General features: G+C 46.7%; 1 long non-coding RNA gene across 1 annotated transcript; it reads left to right on the forward strand.

The window, feature by feature from the left end:
- The first annotated feature begins 15,344 nt into the window (after nt 1–15,344).
- Nucleotides 15,345–16,610, forward strand: LOC135372119 (uncharacterized). Its single transcript, XR_010415840.1, has 3 exons — nt 15,345–15,658; nt 15,838–15,954; nt 16,498–16,610. It is a non-coding gene; the product is annotated as an uncharacterized LOC135372119 (long non-coding RNA).
- Nucleotides 16,611–18,255: the final 1,645 nt, after the last annotated feature.

An 18,255-nucleotide genomic window follows, 5' to 3' on the forward strand; every position in this document is an offset into this window, starting at 1 on the left:
ACTGCCAAAATCTGGCATCCTGTGCCCCACGACACACCACGTGCTGCCATGCCACTCGTCTCCTTTCCCTGGCGGCTTCTATGTTGGGGGACACCGTGTTAAATTTAGTGCACAATAATTAGTGCTTTACTGTGCTTGATGTACTGGTTCAAAAGCAGGAAACTGCAGGGCTTATACCTGCACTGGTTAATAGGTACCTGCTTCAGTTTTCTTTTTTTTTTAATCAGCGGTTTAAAAACAACTTTGACTTATTCAATTATGTCCCAGGAAACAACAGTAGGTAGTAACTTGTGGTTCCGGCACAGTTACAGTTCCGATTTCTGCGCCGCCCACCCCAGAAAGGCAGAAAGGATGCGCCGCATCAGTGGCAGCAGTAGAGGACATTCCTACCATCGCATAACGAAATTGACAGTGCATGCTAGGAAGCCAAGTAATGCAAGCATAAAGAATGGGCACATCAAGGAGAGAAACAACTTGCAAGAAAGGCAACGGTACAATGCATGCAATACAAAGAAGTATACTAGGATGCTCTGTAATACAGCTGAATATAACTGCACATTCAAGAAAAAGCACTTTGATATGCCACGGAAGTAGTTGATGAAACAAATAAAAATGATGGGCAAAAAGAAATGTTCAGCACAAGCCAGTGTGGCAAAAAGATAACCGATTCTGCTTCCCACTCGTCAGGTTCTTATTGACACAAACACATACACACACATGTATTGCATCAATTGCACCACCACTGTGCCAGTCAGTCAACCCTGTATGTGTTTGGAATCTCGCACACATAACAGGCGTCTGCTCCTTCAAAGAACACGCACTGAGCAGACACATCATCTTGCGAATACAACTTGAGGTTTCTTCCCGGAGGAGGGCAATAGCACTGATGCATATATTTCACATTTGGGAATCTGCATTCTGACAAGATGATCTCTTCGCAGACAAGAAGAATCTTCCGAGTCTCCAATAATGCTGAGCAAATGTCAGAAAGCAGACAGTAGCTGCCGTCTCTCATCTTCACGCAGGAAGATCATTTTTTCGTGGCTCGCGCGTACGATATCGTATGAAACTTCACAGCGTTGGCAGCAAAACGAGAATAGTGGGTCATGCTTGGCACTCTTCCGTACTTCTCAATGAAGAGTTCCTCTACTGAACTGCTGACTTGCATTGACAGCAATGGCGCACCAAGTACACAGGCTTGTATTTGCACAATTGTCTGCGCGTTGACAATATCGCTTTTCCGCGACTGCAGTGAAGGCGACAGTTGCACAAACTTAGCTGCTGTGCTGAGCCATGATTTCATAATGCAGCGCTCCGCAATCTGGAGGGGCACACCTTGCACAGCCTTCACTAGCTTTACAAGTTGCCCATTTCCGTTCTCAAATGGGAAGGTCGAGGTACCCCACAATGGGCCCAGCATCTCCACACTCTTTGTGATATGAAGAAGCTGGTGCACATTGAAGGTTGCAGCGCTGGCTCCATATAATGTGTACACCCTGGCAACGAACGACGAGAGGAGCTCCTCCGCCTCCTCGAGGTTGGCATCTGTTACAGATGCTTGCAGGAGAGTAAACACGGCCTGGCAAAGCATTGTAAAGTGGTTGAAGTACGCAGTGGGAAGTACTCCCCTCAAACATGGCAACAAATAGAAGAGCAACCAGTACATCGATTCGGTTGCCTTCCAGTGTGCCCTGTCACTCAGCCGTCGTGGGAGCCGACAAAACGACATTGGCCTCATCTTCAAAATGCTGTCATCCAACTCACGGATATGCCGTCCAATGTAATATGCCTGCCCAACAGCAGACAGCTATAATTCTGTTAGCTGCCGTGTCACACCTTCAAGCACACAGTGCATGACATCAGGAGGCACGCACCATACAAGATTAAATCCTGGCAACTGAATCAGTGGTGATGGCCCTTTTACTCCGTGAGATGGCACTCCTCGTTGGAATGCTTCCTGCATGTCGTTCAGTAGGCTCCTGTGTGTACGTGCTGGGGCTGGGCTCCTGCTTGGAATGTAACGAAGAACACCTAAAAAAAGTGCTGATTAGAATCCTCACTACAAAGAGAAAAACTCACACTCCAACATGAAGTTTTATTAGTACACGTGGGAACTGTCATTATGACATGGGCACATGGGCACATGCGCAAATGACATGCACCAATGATTGCTTCGGATGCAAACTATTATGTAAGCAGATAGGTAAATGAAGAATGCAGTGCTGGTATGTATAACAGGTACGTGGCATCTGAGCTTTTGTACGCTGCAAAGCTTGTGTGTTGTAATCACGAAACAACAAAAATTGCAGCTCTGCGACTGGTTATCACAATAGTAGCCTGAATCAGCTGAATTCAGTTTCACTCGGTAAAACCCAATGATTTGTGGAAGGGGGAGGAAGCACCCACTTTCTACCCAATTCATGTGTGAAAATATCACCAGATTCTTGTCCCCCGAATTGGAAATATCATAAAGCCTGAAGACGAGGAACCCTATTCATAAGCCACTGAAGCAAAATGGAGCAATTCACAAACAGAGGGAATAGTGATCAAGATACTTTCTAGAATCTAAAGTACATAATTTGTTTCAGAGGAAGAGATCAGTAAGGCAGTAGGTAACTTACCGTCAACAACAGTTCCTTCTTCAAGGCACCAGGAGCACCCAAAGTACCCATTAAATTGTTTCATGTTTGATAAGGCTGCTCTGGCTGGTGAGTCCACACAGCAACATACAGCATAAACATGTGACATCATTGTTCTGCCAGCGTGCTGGCAGGGTATGCTGCCGATGTCGTTGATTGCGTCGACAAAAGTCTTTATGAACAGGTGTGCTGGAGGGTGCTGTCTCCCAAACCACAGTGCTCCAACGATGAGTTCGTGAAAGCGTATGTCAAAGGGCAGTTCGTTAAGAAGCAGCTGGATTGGCCACATGCTGGATTTTCCGGACTGAAACACTGGGGACCCATCAGTGTTCAGAGTGAGTGTAATATCACACCACTTCATGCACAGCCGATGTCTGATGCTTTTGTACATGCGTCCATCTGTGATGTCTCTGTACACCCCGTAGGCAGTTGGCCGAAGTTTCGTGAGTGTCTCGTACAAATACTGACTGAGACGTCCTATAACATCGTACAACTGACGTTTCAAGTCAAAAATTAGGAAGAAGTTCCCTTTGCTGATCAGTTGCTGCATTCTGTGCGATGTCTGACACTCTGTGTAGGTGAATCTTTGGGACTTGCTGTTCGTTGTTTTTAGGCCGAGGTAGCCCATGCAAGTGGGACAGAAGAAATGCATGTTCAGCGATTTCATGCGGTCCTGCCAGAGCTTTCGAAAGAGGTATTTCGTGTCTGGAACCACGTCTGCACCGCACAGGGTATTTATCAGCTTCAAGAGGCCTTCCACTTGCGACCATGACAATCCAGCATGCACAACGTAAGACAGAATAAGCAGCAGTGCTTGGGCCTTTGTTATTGCCTGGTTTGGCAAGGTTTCGTTTGAGCACTTTTCAAAAAAGCTTTTCACCTCACTGTCATCTAAGGAAGAGCTAACATCGCTTTCCTCGTCCGAGGGCGATAAATTCTCGCCGTCATTGCCACTCACATAAGGTTGAAAATCGGAATATTCAACATTCGCTGCGTCACTTTCTCGGGCCTGGCTGTCATTACCTGGCCGCGTTTCACTGTCAGTCGATGGGTGAACATCACTTTCGTTGACATCGTTTAGCACGTCTATCTGACGCTCGCTCTCGTCGCACGGTCTGCTACCACTGTTCGTACCCCTTTCCTCAGGTTGTCTGACGCGTTGGTTGTGCAGAGTCTCCTTGGGAATATGACACGACACTCCGGGTTCCAGATACCGGAGGTACCGCTTGGTTGGTTGCGTGGTCATTGTTTTGCGAAGGTGACAGGTCGAACAAAGAAATATGGGCTGCAGTTCCAGCGCTCTGTTGCAGAGCAAGAGAGTCACTGTACTGTCGTACGAGCAGATATTTTCTCTATGTATTATAACCAGACGGAGTGGCAAGATGACTCATATTCTTCGGATAGATGGCCAAATGCACACAACTACAACAACTCTACGATCTTATGATTGTAATGATGATGGATGGGTGGATGGATTGTTGGTGCACCCACAATGGATGGTAATCGGTAATGGACGTAATGGACGGCGTGGACGAGAAAAGAAAACCGACGTGTGCGACAACTTTGTTCATTTTCATGGCAAAATAGCGAAAAAGCTGTTCTTTGCCCCCATATATTTGCATGCCATAAACTTCGAGTAATTTCTATAACAAATGAGAACTGACAAAAAGAAACGTTCCGAGTAGACCAAGTAGTAGACCAAAGTAGACCAAAGAAATTTGCCGATGCAGAAACGACGGACGGGAAGTAAAATGTCATATACATAGGATAATATGTGAAATTGTTTGGCTATAGCGAAACGAAGCTGTGAACGATAACGGAAGCTGAGTTAGGTTATTTGGAAATTAATACAGTCGACCCCCGTTTATCCGGACGGTGCCGTTCCCGGCGAAATCGTCCGGATACCGGGGCATCCGGATAAATGAAACGACCGCATAGAAACGTCCTACAGAGCAAGGTTTAAATAAAACACAAGTCTCGTCAATGACAGCTGTTACATAGTAGTGTAGGCATTCGATTCCTGCAAACTTTTGCTAATTGCATACAGTTGAGCCACGGTGTTGTGCTGCTCAAAGAATGTCAGTGCGGACGCAAAGTGCCAATGTCGGAGCCTTGTTTCTCACTGGCGTAACCGGCACCGTCTTGCTGCACATCATCGGAGGCAACAGCAGCAGTCACACCGTCATCAGTCATAGCTGCACACGCGTCATCATCCTTATCAACGTCAACGTAGTCAGAAACCGCAGCATCATCTACGGCAGTAGCAGTGAGCCCCTGCATCAGGGATCGCAGCTCAGCGAGGGGAATGTCTTCATCAGCCAACGGGCCGTAAGCAGCAGGCCCTCGGGTTGGAGTTTTCCCCTCTAGAACCGGACAGTTACTTGAGATATTTCCAAATGACTCGACTGGTCAACGTGACCCAACGCACACAAATAGAAAAGGGGGTCATCGTGCACGGTTGTCTCCCCTACGGAGGAATGTAGGTCCCTAACGTATCCTAAGGTCCCTAATAACCCCAACACAGCGAAAAGGGTTACGAAGCGGGGTCAGTGTCTCCTCTTACTCACGGTAGTCCGGATAACTGAAGCTAGATTACAAGAATTTTCGACTTTCGTTCCCTGGAATTCTTGTCCGAGTCCGGAAGCTGAAGTCCGGATAAACGAGAACAAAATACATGGAGGAAAATCCGTTCCCGTGCCTTTTGTCCGGATACAGCGGGATCCGGATAAATGAAGTCCGGATAAACGGGGGTCGACGGTATAATTGAGTTTTTTTTTTCTCTCTTTTTTGGAAGTGTTACGCAGTACACAGATCTTGGTTCTTGTACAGCATTGTGCATTTAGCGAAAGAGACGGTTCATAACGTCTCGGACGTCTGGGTAACTGCACAATTTAATAAAAGGTCGCAAGACTCCATGGGTACGTGTATTTATTTCTGCAGCTTTTGAGTTACTACTTTTTTCGCGGCTCAAATTTTGCGCCCTCTATAGTAACAGCTCTAGCCAAGTGTGGCCAACCCTGGACGGTCCCATAGCGGCAGTTTCCACTTCCTCCATAGTTCTGCCCGGCTGAGGTACACGTGCTTTTCTTCTTTCTCGGTTTTTTGTTCTCGCCTGCCGCTATGTTTCTTTTAATTCAATATGAAGACGAACAAAAGAAGCATGTGGTTACGCATGACGCGATTGTCAACTTCGATCCAGTGGACATCGACGATTTTGACAAGCGTAAGCTTTCTGATGCTTATTGGGAAGAGGACGATTCGACGTGTCCTGGTTTCTACAAGGCTTATATCTTACATATGACAGGTAAGAGCAGTAGATATTACGGAACTTTTTTGGGTCAGACACATCATCGCGTACATGTTTCGAAATACGTAAATTGCAGAAACAGAAGAGGAGATGAGCACCTTGCAGAAGAACAGGTGTAAAGCACCTCAGAAGCCACGTTCGGCAGTTGACGTCCAAGTGAGGAAGAAGGTAGGAGTGAAAAACTTTTTCGTTGTTGTTTAAAAGAATGCTGCGCTGCTTTTGCACATTTAAGTTGGCTAGGAGCGGTGGCTGTTGTGTGCGCGCGGCGTTCGTGCGCTGTGTACGCTAACAGAAGTTTTGCACGTGTTCAAGCAAAGATTGACAAACAGGCGAGGAGTCACGCAAAAAGGTCAACAGAAGCACACATGTTTTGTTCTGCTGGTCTGGAGAACAGGCCCCCAAAGCGGAATAAAGTCCAAGAACTGGAAAAGGAAGTTCAACGCTTGCAGGGAGAAGTCGCCACATTGACTGATCTCACCAGGAAACTACAAAAGGCACTCTGCTCAAAGATATTTGAAGGTGGTGAGGAAAACTACGTTTTTATTTGTGAAACTACATACACTCACGACCTGTAAAAATTCAGGATTTGTGGTCCATCGTGAATACAACTAATTAGTATCACAAGTAATTAATTACTACCTATATTGGTTCATAATGTAAATGAATTACGCCGAACAAAACATTTTAATTTGCAAGAAGCAGTGAAGAACTCGAAGAAGGGCTGTGTCAGCCCTGCACGGTTGCAACCATACACGACAACCCCACATCCTGTGGCACAGAGTAAGATGATCTTGTCAATGTTTGAACAAGTCTGCTAAGTTGCTTTTGCATGCAGACAAAAGCAGTGCCAAAAAATTCTTAAGCTGGTACACCTAGCTCTGATTAGTTTTAAAATTATGTAACTTCGTAGCTCCGTGTTATTGTATTGATACGTATGTTTAAAATGCTTCCTTATTATCAGCAGTGTCCCCTCTATGTGAACAAGCGTGCCGGACAGCAGTGGTACAGTCTCCCCCGATATCCCTCCTAGGAGCTTCAAATGCAATGACTGGTAATGGTTCATGCCAGACTTATTACCCCAGTAGGGGTGTAGTCATGCAGTCAAAGGCCACATTCATACTGGTCAACTTTCTCTGCAAACTGTAATTATTTATCTAAAAAGTTCCTTTACAAATAACAGTGCCAGACGCTAGTCATGACAGGCACAACGCGACCACGACGCTGCCAGCCCCAGCTTCCGGTTCCAACAGCAGCCCAGCTGTGATAACTAGTAAGCTTGTAGATACGAACCTCTTTTTTTTTTGTTACCATATGTTTATTAGGCAGGATGACGAATTGTACACAAAGCGCAATGAAAAGTATGAAGAATAGCCTACTTTGAGTTTGCTTTAAGCTGCTTGATAGTGAATAGCTAAGTGCGATAATGACTTGTACACGTTTAAAGATATCCGTTTGTGAACAACAGTGGATGGGGTGAGCCAGAGTGTACGCAGTGCAACCGAGGTGCAACCGGCCTCAGCTCTGCATGTTATTAGTGTCCCCTCCGTGACAACTGGTAAGACTGCACGCCTAACACAACTTTCACCGTATTAGTCTCATATGCTATACTTCAGTCATGGGTAAGGTTATGTACAGCTTGGGACAAAAGTTTGCGGAGCCTCAGGTTGACATATTTTTCCATCTGTGCGACAACCATGAGGCCGATGGCAACTGACAACCGCAGGTTGCTGGCACATATTTTCAATTTCAATGACAGAACTTTTTTTTTTCAGGTGCGCGTGATCAACAGACAAGCATCCGTCCCACCAAAGGTGCACTATTGTGATAATTATGCATTTTAATCAAAGCACTTGCATGTGGCCATATTCTGGTGAAATGCATGTATGTTTTCAAGTCATACGTAAAGTGCTACACATTATTCTTTCAGGTCTTTTCGTCCCTCAGGAGCGATTTCAGCCGACAACCACAGAGGATGGCCAGTGTTGCGTCTCGGGGTCCGAGCGGTGATGTGACGGGGAGGTGGCCAGGCAGGGGTCCGACTCAAACAACAAAACAGTGGTTTATTGCATCTTCGACGGGTTGCAGAGAACAGACAGAGCGAACGGGAGAGTCCGCTCCTTATAAAGCATTCCAGCGGCCGTGGCCGTTACATACAATAGTGCACTCACTTCATTAACAATAAAAGCACTTTGGCTTAAACTTATCAGTTCTGTACATATCACTGTCCTCTGGGCTCCATGGTCGTCTCCAGTCTGGAGGTGGCCTCTTTGTCCGAGGGAAGAAAGGCAGCTGATCCGACCGTGACCTGCTTTTGCGCACACGTTGGAGACACGTTAATGGGTTTGACGGATTAACTGTCCGTTGTGACTTTTGAGAATCGTTTCAAGAACCAGGTCGTATGCGGGAAGAAAAGGTTGCTCGGCGTCCGCTGACCATTATTGGAGGACGCAAAGAGGCTCTTGCATTAGTGAATGGCCCAGGGAAACTCGTGTCGCAACAACTCCTCCCCCGCCGGTGGTCATCACGATGGGGAGCAGTTACTTGCGCTGCTCCACTATGATGATGGACGTCATGATGCCTTGGATTCAACCAGTGCGTCCAGCTCCACGTGCCACTTTGCTTCCCGCTGAAGGACGGACAGATGTCTTCAGTGCATGACGAAACAGGGACACTCCTACGTTGAAGTCTTGGACTTGAAAGGGCTCTGATGAAGAAGTATAGCTCTGGATACAACAATAGACAGCAGTGTGCGAAACAAACACACCGAACCACACGTGCGTGCACAAATAAGTGCCCCGCTATCCAAAGCCCGATCACACCAGACAGTGTTAACTCTGATAATATGTACATCTAATTTCTTTATGCCCTCAATTCAGCTACTTAACAATGAGCATAACCCTTGCACACAAAAGAGGAACTACGCCCTCACAAATCGCTGGCACCAGACGAGCACTCCATGATAGAAACACAAAGAAGTAGGTATTTACAATTGAAAATTGGTAAGCGTTCTTGAGCTCATCCAGTGAACTAAAAGCCTCTGCTCAGGCCGTCGGCATTTCCATTTTGGCTCCCCTTTTTGTAGCGTATTTCGTAGCTGTACTGTTGGAGTATGAGAGACCAACGTAACAAACGTCCGTTCTTTGGCGACATGCTCTGCAACCAGGTCAGAGGACAATGGTCTGTCTCGACTATGAATTTTGTCCCTGCCAGGTAGCACTCAAGCTTTTGTACAGCCCATACGAGACACGCGCACTCTTTCTCCGAGGCGCTGTACGCCTCTTCGCGCGCAGTCAACTTACGGCTAACGAAGAGAACTGGCCGCTCTCGCCCGCGATCGTCAAGTTGGCACAAGACGGCTCCTATGCCACGGTCGCTTGCATCACACTGCACTATAAAAGTGCGGTTGTAGTCCGGTGTAGCGAGTACCGGTTTGCGAGTTAGGGCCTCCTTTAGGGCCTGGAAAGCCTGCGCCTTACTTTCGTCCCATTCCACCTTTGAAGGGGCTGTTTTTCGAAGGGCATCCGTTAGTGGACTAGCAATTTGAGAGTAGTTAGAAATGTAATGCTGGTAATAGCCAGCGAGGCCTAAAAATGCCCGTATGTCTGTCTTAGTTTTGGGCTGCGGGAAATCTATTACAGCGCTAATCTTCAAGTCAGAAGGACGGCGGTAGCCCTGACCAACAACGTGACCCAGATAGGTCACCTCCGCGCTTCCCAGTTGACATTTCTTTGGTCGCACGGTTAGTCCAGCCTGCTGCAGACGACTCAAAACCTCCCTGAGGTGCTCTACATGTTCCTCCCAGGTATTTGAAAATATAGCCACGTCGTCGAGATACGGCAGAGCGAAGCTGCTTAGACCGTCCAAGATGTTATCCATCAGCTTCGAAAAGCAAAAGGGAGCATTTTTGAGCCCGAATGCTAATGCTGTGGGACGAAAGGTACCAAAGGGAGAGACAAAGGCGGCATACCGGCGGGCCCTCTCCGTTAGTGGCACCTGCCAGTAGCCCCTAACCAAGTCTAAGGTCGAAATAAACTTAGCTTTGCTCACGGTCTCAACCCTGTCCTCGATGTTGGGGATTGGGTATATCTCGTCCCGGGTTATCGCATTAAGTCGCCGATAATCAATGCACGGCCGGGGATCCTTTCCTGGGACTTCAACCAATATCATTGGCGAGGTGTAGTCACTTTCACCTCGTTCAATCACCCCGAGTTGTAGCATGCGTTTGATTTCGACCTCCATAATGTCCTTTTGTCTGGGCGACATTCGATACGGCTTAGATCGAATCGATTCATTGCTAGTGAGCTGAATGTCGTGGATTGTAACCGATGTTTTGCCTGGCTTTTCCGAAAAGACTCCTTTGAAGTCATGTACAATCCTTTTAAGGTCAGCTACCTGCATCGGTTCGAGCGATTCTCCTAAACGCGCGTAGCATACAATTTCCTCGACTGTGAGTTCTCTGGTGTCATCGACAGTGGGAATCTCAGGAGCCACTTCCTCGGAAACATTTAAACTGAGATTAACAATGACCTCACGCTCTCGGTACGGCTTCATGAGGTTAGAGTGGTACACCTTTACTGATTTCCGACGATTTCCTAGCTCAACCACGTAGTTGGTGTCTGAAATCTTTTGCACTACATTGGCGGGTCCCTCCCATTGCACGTCTAGTCGGTTTTGCTTTGCGGGTTTCAACAGCATTACTTTGTCTCCTGTTGCGAACACTCGCTTCCTGGCCGTCCTGTCATAATATCTCTTTGCTCTTTGCTGAGCCGCTTTCATGTTTTGCTCAACAACTTCTTTAGCGTGACTCAATCGTTCTAAGAGATTCAGAACGTACTCGACGACCGTCGGGTCCTCTCCTTGGCCTTCCCAAGATTCCCTCAATAAGCGCAATGGCGATCTTAGGTTCCTGCCATAAACTAGCTCTGCTGGATTGAAGCCGGTTGTTTCGTGCGGAGCTGTGCGTAGTGCGAACATAGTCGCCGGGAGGCACGATTCCCAGTCCTTTTTGTTTTCAAAGCACAACGCCCGTAATACGCGCTTTAACACTCCGTGAACGCGTTCCACGCTATTCGATTGGGGATGATATATCGAGCTGTGAATCAGCTTAATTCCACATTTTTCCAAGAAGGTAGTGGTTAGACAGCTGGTGAAAACGCTCCCGTTGTCACATTGGATCTCTGATGGGAAGCCGACGCGCGCAAATATGCTGAGAAGTGCGTCAACAACAGTCGTAGATTTTACTTCTACGAGAGGCACTGCCTCCGGGAACTTAGTTGCAGGGCAGAGCGCAGTAAGAATGTAGCGGAAACCTGACTTTGTGGCGGGAAGTGGTCCTACGATATCTATCACTAGACGCTTGAATGGTTCTGTGATAATGGGGACCAGTTGCATCGGGGCTCTCTTCTTGTCGCCCGATTTACCTACGCGTTGGCATGTGTCGCACGACCTTACAAACATTTCCACATCCTTCCAGCACATGGGCCAATAGTACTCCTGCACCAAGCGGAGCTTAGTCTTACGAATCCCTAAGTGCCCAGCCCATGACCCTGAGTGGGCTATGTGAAGGAGGTCGTCACGGTATTTCTGCGGAACCACCAATTGATCAAAAGTCCTACCATTCCGGTCCTGATACTGTCTGTATAGAAGGCCCGATCGTTCGAAAAATTTAATATTTTTCCTTGCTACACCTTCCTTGATGCTGTTACGCAGCTCGATAAGCGTTGGGTCAGACTCCTGTTCCTTGGCGAAAGCTTCCGCATTTACGTTTGCAAGAATTTCAAAATTCTTCGATACTGGCGATAGGAAGTTGCCTTCGAAGGGCTGTACATTCGCGTCCGTCGCCTCCTGCGCAATTTCTTCACGGGCGCGATTTTCGTCCCTTCCCGAAGTTCCTTTATCGGCGCCACCCGCACCCAGACTATCGGAATTTATCGGGTCTCCCTGTGCCGTCTGATTTGGAACTGCATCGTACTCCATTTTCGACGCGAGCTCTCTTGCCTTAGAGCGAGTTAAAGCCAATACAAGCTCATCTGAAAAACACTGAGCACGGTCCTTTAGCAACTGCACAGATTTGTTCGAAAACAAGTAGGGATACGCCTGAGGGAGGTTTCTCGATACTGCCGCCTCTGTCACCAGTGTTCCGAATGGACCCTTAATGGTAACTCTTGCTAACGGAAGACACACGCTGTGTTCTTCCACGACCTGTTTAATCCAGGCACATTCCCCAGTGTAGTTTTCCTTTTCTACGTACGATGGGTGGACAACGTCCATCGTAGCGGCAGAATCACGTAGTACACGGCACGGTTTGTCATTTACAGTCATGTCCCGCAGGTACGGTTCGAGCAATTTTGCGTTCTCGGCGCTGCTACTGACGTAGGAAAACACTACTTTATTTGGGCAGCTTCCAGCATAGTGGCCTGGTTTGTTACAAACGTAGCAAACGTCACGTCTCCTAGACTCGAATACCCTCGTATTCTCTCTGTTAGACTGGCCTCTGTTTTCTGACGTAGCAGGCGTCAGTCGTGCCTCGCTGCCGTTTCGCTTAGCTGTTTCCTGACCTTTTCCGAAACGCCCGGAATGAAACTTTTTCCTATGAACCTTTCCTGATTCTAGGCTTTCCTTCTCGCTTTCCAGCGATCCCTTAGACGACAGCGTGCTCACTGTCTGCGCTTTACGACGGGCTGCGAACTCCTCCGCGAGTTCTGCGGCTTTTTGCACATCTACCTCTTTCATGCGATCCTGAACCCAAAACATGGTCGCTTCGGGGAGGCAGCGATAGAACTGTTCTAAAGCTATACATTCGATAACCTTATCGTGGTCGCCGTGTACCTCTGCACTCTTAAGCCACTCTAGCAGGTTTGCCTTCAGCCTGTACGCGTGCTCTGGAAATGATTCGTCTGGCTTCTTGTTAGACGTGCGAAATCGCTGCCGAAAGGCTTCGGTAGACAAGCGGTATTTCTTTAACAGAGCGTCTTTCGCTTTGGCATAGACAGCGGCGTCTTCTTTACTTAGCCGAGCTATGACATCCGCGGCTTCACAGGGCAATAGAGTGAGGAGTTTCTGAGGCCAGACATCGCGCTCGAAACCTACTTTCTCACACGTGCGCTCGAAATTGACGAGATACAGACCAATGTCCTCCCCGACTTTGAAAGATTGTAGCAGATCTTTGATTTTGATTCGCTCACTGTTCGCGCTTCTGCCTACAACACGTCCGGAACTTTCAGCCTCCAACCTGAGTCTCTCTAACTCCAATCTTTTCACAGTGAGCTCATGATCGCGTTTTTCCTTTTTAACGCGCTCCTGTTTTGCAGCTTCTTCCTTCTCTTTTCTTTCAAGGATCAACTGCCAACATTCCGTTAGTTCCTCATCATCGGCTCCAATTCCCCGGATAAGCTCAATGATTTGGGGTTTTCGTTTTGCCTGCCCAGCGCTACCTCCAAGTTCTTCTAGCAGAAGTAACAAGTCTGGTACCCGCAATTTGCTTAAGTCCATGGTTCCTCTCTAGAGTGCCAAATTCCCCGCTATACTTTTGGGCTGAAGCTGAACTTCGTGCTTCCTAACCAAAATAGCTAACAGAATTTGCCTATACTGCTTCCTCACCGTCTGGTAGAGATCTGACAAGGAAAGCGGTGCACTCACCCATGCGACGACTTGCGGTCCAGCGAGGTCTATCCCGACGCTGCCATCCAGTTGTTGCGTCTCGGGGTCCGAGCGGTGATGTGACGGGGAGGTGGCCAGGCAGGGATCCGACTCAAACAACAAAACAGTGGTTTATTGCATCTTCGACGGGTTGCAGAGAACAGACAGAGCGAACGGGAGAGTCCGCTCCTTATAAAGCATTCCAGCGGCCGTGGCCGTTACATACAATAGTGCACTCACTTCATTAACAATAAAAGCACTTTGGCTTAAACTTATCAGTTCTGTACATATCACTGTCGTCTGGGCTCCATGGTCGTCTCCAGTCTGGAGGTGGCCTCTTTGTCCGAGGGAAGAAAGGCAGCTGATCCGACCGTGACCTGCTTTTGCGCACACGTTGGAGACACGTTAATGGGTTTGACGGATTAACTGTCCGTTGTGACTTTTGAGAATCGTTTCAAGAACCAGGTCGTATGCGGGAAGAAAAGGTTGCTCGGCGTCCGCTGACCATTATTGGAGGACGCAAAGAGGCTCTTGCATTAGTGAATGGCCCAGGGAAACTCGTGTCGCAACACCAGGTATGCGTTGAGTTCATTGGATGCAGTGCCTTTCATTGTGTCTCGGCTTTGATAACAGAATTAGTTGCTGAATGCTTATTTATGCTCAGGCTTCGTTCTTCGTGGATTCTGTCCACCAGCTTCCCTGCATCTACGCTATTTTATCATTTATTTATGTATCTATTTTAACTCCAAATTTTCACTGTATCTACAGTACCTACAGCACACTTCAGTCATGGGTAAGGTTATGTACAGCTTGGGACAAAAGTTTGCGGAGCTTCAGGTTGACATATTTTTCCATCTGTGCGACAACCACGAGGCCGATGGCAGCTGACAACCGCGGGTGCATAAGAAGCCCAGGCTGCCGTTTCTAATGGAGTCTGCCTATTTTCACTAGTATGACGTCGGTTCAATAAGTATATGCCAACCTGGTGTTTTGTAAACCTCTGTCCCAAGCAGCACTGCTATTAGTTAGGGCATTGGGGGAGCGGTTGAGTTGTGATGGAGACTTGAACTGACAGCTCTCTGATTTCTGTTCATGTGTGCTACCAATTACTCAACACCAACATGGGAATGGCTTTGCCTGACTATCTCAACAAGGCGTTGGCAGGTTGACGAGAGCACAATATGAGTATGTTGTAATCAGTAACACACTTGATCAGAAACTGGATCTGTGGATTCAAGCTCCTACTAGCTTTACACACACTCTACATACACTTACATACTTACATACACACTTTATTACTATCAACGTTTATTTTATTATCATTTATATGCAAAGGAAAATGTATTACATTGATCTGATGGGTATGTACAATGACATCAGTGAATGACAGTGGTATGAAACCGTGAAGAACAGTGCTACATAATATACTACAGTGTGAAACTATGAGAAATGTACAATTAACAGCGAAGAAAAACTGTACACTGATTTGTGTAGTTTCCCTTTCTTTTCTGAATAACGTGTCCTGGAGTAGCCAGTCCCGAGTGGCTCGGGACTAACATCTCCATTTTTTTCTTTTACAAATCAATCAATCAATTAATCAGTCAAAACTGTACAGTACTAAAATTGCGCACATCCGCTATTAACACACACGGAGGTCGTAATCACACTATATAAAACTCACTGAGTCTTTGTCAACTTTAAATAATATCATGAATTTGCTTGGACTGTCTTAATGGTTATCTCAGCATCTTCTATTTGTACGCGTATGTTACTCTTTCGCTGTTCTGCCAGCACATGAGTCTCTTGTTTTAACTTCTTTTATCACTTTGGTAATACCTGTTCCTCTGATATGGCATAGGTACAACTTGGCGAGGGCATCTTTGTGAGCTCCGACACATGGACACACCTGATGCAGCAGCCAGCAGACGCTCGCAGCGTCTCGCTGTTGCACTGTGGGGAAACGAGACACTTGCACAACGCAGTGTCACAGGGAAGCAATCCAATAAAGATGTTTCGAAAGGAAAGACAGCAGTCTACCCACAGTTGTCACCAGTAAAGGTGACCTGCATGTCATGTGAGTACATGCAGTTCCCTTGTGTCTACACTTTGCTATGCATGGCTTGCTAATTTACTTTTGGAGTATGCCAGGGATTTTTAAAGTGAGTTGGACATCGCATTTCCTGTTGCACTGTTCTCACTACATTTGAGTAGTGAAATGAAATTGAAATTCAAATTTTGCATTGTTTCTTCTAGCTGCCTTTTGGCATTACCTGCTGTCAAAGGGGTGCAGCACAGAAGAAGCACCAAAGCGGCACAAACAACTGGTACGCTACCTTGCACAGAAGTGTGCGGATCTCCGACGTTAAAATGGTAAGGAGTATGTAAAACTTGCGCACATTTTCGTTACTGTGAAAGCATTGCACTTTTCTTTGAAGTGCTACGTTGCCCCAGCAAATGTTATGTGTTTGCTGTTGCTCCCATTTTCCTGTTTAGTGCTTGTGTGTCATAGCTTGTCAGTGTTTCGATAATCCCTGAAGCATGAACATTTTTTTTTACAATTCAGGGGGTTAAAATTTGCAATTTAAAAACCTATTCAGGATTCATGGCACTTAAAGTGGAAAACATTTGCACACCAAGCATTTCATGAAGAGTCAGGGATCAAAACACGGGTTTAAGCGAGTTTTTAAAAACGTATTTTACCACATGATCGTAAAATGCTAACGCATGGTTACAATATGTTGATGAACCACAAATTGAACCACCGATCCGTCTTTTTCCTTCCAGTGTAGACTGCATATAACAAGTTAACAAGGTTTTGCTTGAGTGGGGTTCACCAAATGGTATTTGGTTTATGCTGGTTACTGGCAGGCCTCATTTCTAACTTGCCTTCTCTGTTCCTTTTTTTTTTTTCAGGTAAAGAAGCTACTCCTGAATGAAGATCCTGGAGCTGAAGGATAATAAAGCATAGCAGAACGGCATACCAAAACTCGTTTTTGTGTCTGCTCTGCCGCGTACGCTGTGCATGACTCACGCTATACGTACGTTATCTGAAACAACACAAATGCTGTCGCAACCAGCGAAAACAGACACAACGAGCAATGATTTTTACAAATTTACAAGATTGGACAGGGCCCATGCAGAAGCACACAACAGTCACAGTTACAACGAAAAGACGACAAACCACGACACAGTACAGACGACAAATCACGACACAGTACGAACGACAAAATACAGGCGACAAGCCACGACAAAATACAGACGACAAGCCACGACAAAATACAGACGACAAGCCACGACAAACTACAGACGACAAGCCACGACAAAATACAGACGACAAGCCACGACAGACGACAGGGTCCCAAAATACGACAGCCTTGTCATCTGTCGTATTCCTCTTGTCGTATTTTTCGACTGGGTTGTTACCATGTGTAAATAATAAGTTGCTCCTACCGTTTAGCATCACTCTTCGATATACTTCTGTGTCATCAAAGCATGGCGATAAACAGTGTGTCAGATAATTTTGGCTCTTATGTTTGTTAAAGGGAAAATGCCCCATCCCTATATCTCACCAACCTAGAAAGGGAATACTGGCACACAGAGCAGCTTTGATCAACCTTTGTTTGCCCTCAGGCTCTGGTGTTTAATGATATCTTGCTTTTACGTCTGGGCCTTTTTGCGGAATTTTGTGATGTAATCTTGTGCGCAGCTCTCCTTCTGTTGCGGGGGTGCGCAGAACGATCAGCGTCCTCAACGATCAACGGTATCCCTTTCGTACGCAAAGGCCATAGGGTACGTGTACCAAAACTATCTATTGGTTAATGTTAGTTCATCGCTACCTGAGTCACAGTGGGTTACTGCGCCTACCGCACTCAATCTAATCAACAGATAAGACTGAGTCAAGCTCTATCTGTTATTGGTTCCGACGGACAGGATAAGTTAACGGTGACGTTATCACCGGCCGACTAACACTCCCTATTATACTCTGGGGGTAATTTGTAGAATACACCGTAGAATAGGAAACTGTGAGGTCATATGGCCTCCGTCACTCTTTTTTTATGTTTTATTTTTGCATAGCAACCTGGTATACGATGAGCTCCTTTGAGACCCTTTTTCACTGCGTGTCGCTGCAGTCGTCAGGACGAATCATTGCTACACCGCCTCCGTCTCAACGTTGCCCGCACCCCATTGCTTCTTTACAAAATGGGCCGATCCAGCTCCCCCTTGTGTTCCAGCTGTGACGAGGCGGCCTATGGTATACTAGTATCCTGGTATACCATGAGCCCCAGCTGCGTTCGTGCAGCGTAACGCTGGCAAAACTAACGCACATTAATTGTAAGTTTGAGCATACCGTACCCTATCGCCTTTGCGTACAAACGTGTTTGGACGCCAGTCACTCTCAACTCGTCCTTGTTAGTACACACATTATAGAATTCGCGTTAGGTCACTAACAGATGCTACAAAAATACGCGGACTGGGGCTGAGTTTAGGGGGGCTTTACTGAAACCGAAATACACTTTGTCATTGTGGATAGGGGCCTTCTTTACAGGTGCCAATCAATGACTTCCACACCCTATGAGTTGGAGCTGAAATTTCTGAACAGCTGTACAACAACGGAAAAGCTTGGTAAATGTTCTCAATGTTGATTCAGCATATTTTCACTCAGGATCTGGT

The sequence above is a fragment of the Ornithodoros turicata genome, chromosome 1 (assembly GCF_037126465.1).
Source record: "Ornithodoros turicata isolate Travis chromosome 1, ASM3712646v1, whole genome shotgun sequence".
Lineage (NCBI taxonomy): Eukaryota > Metazoa > Arthropoda > Arachnida > Ixodida > Argasidae > Ornithodoros > Ornithodoros turicata.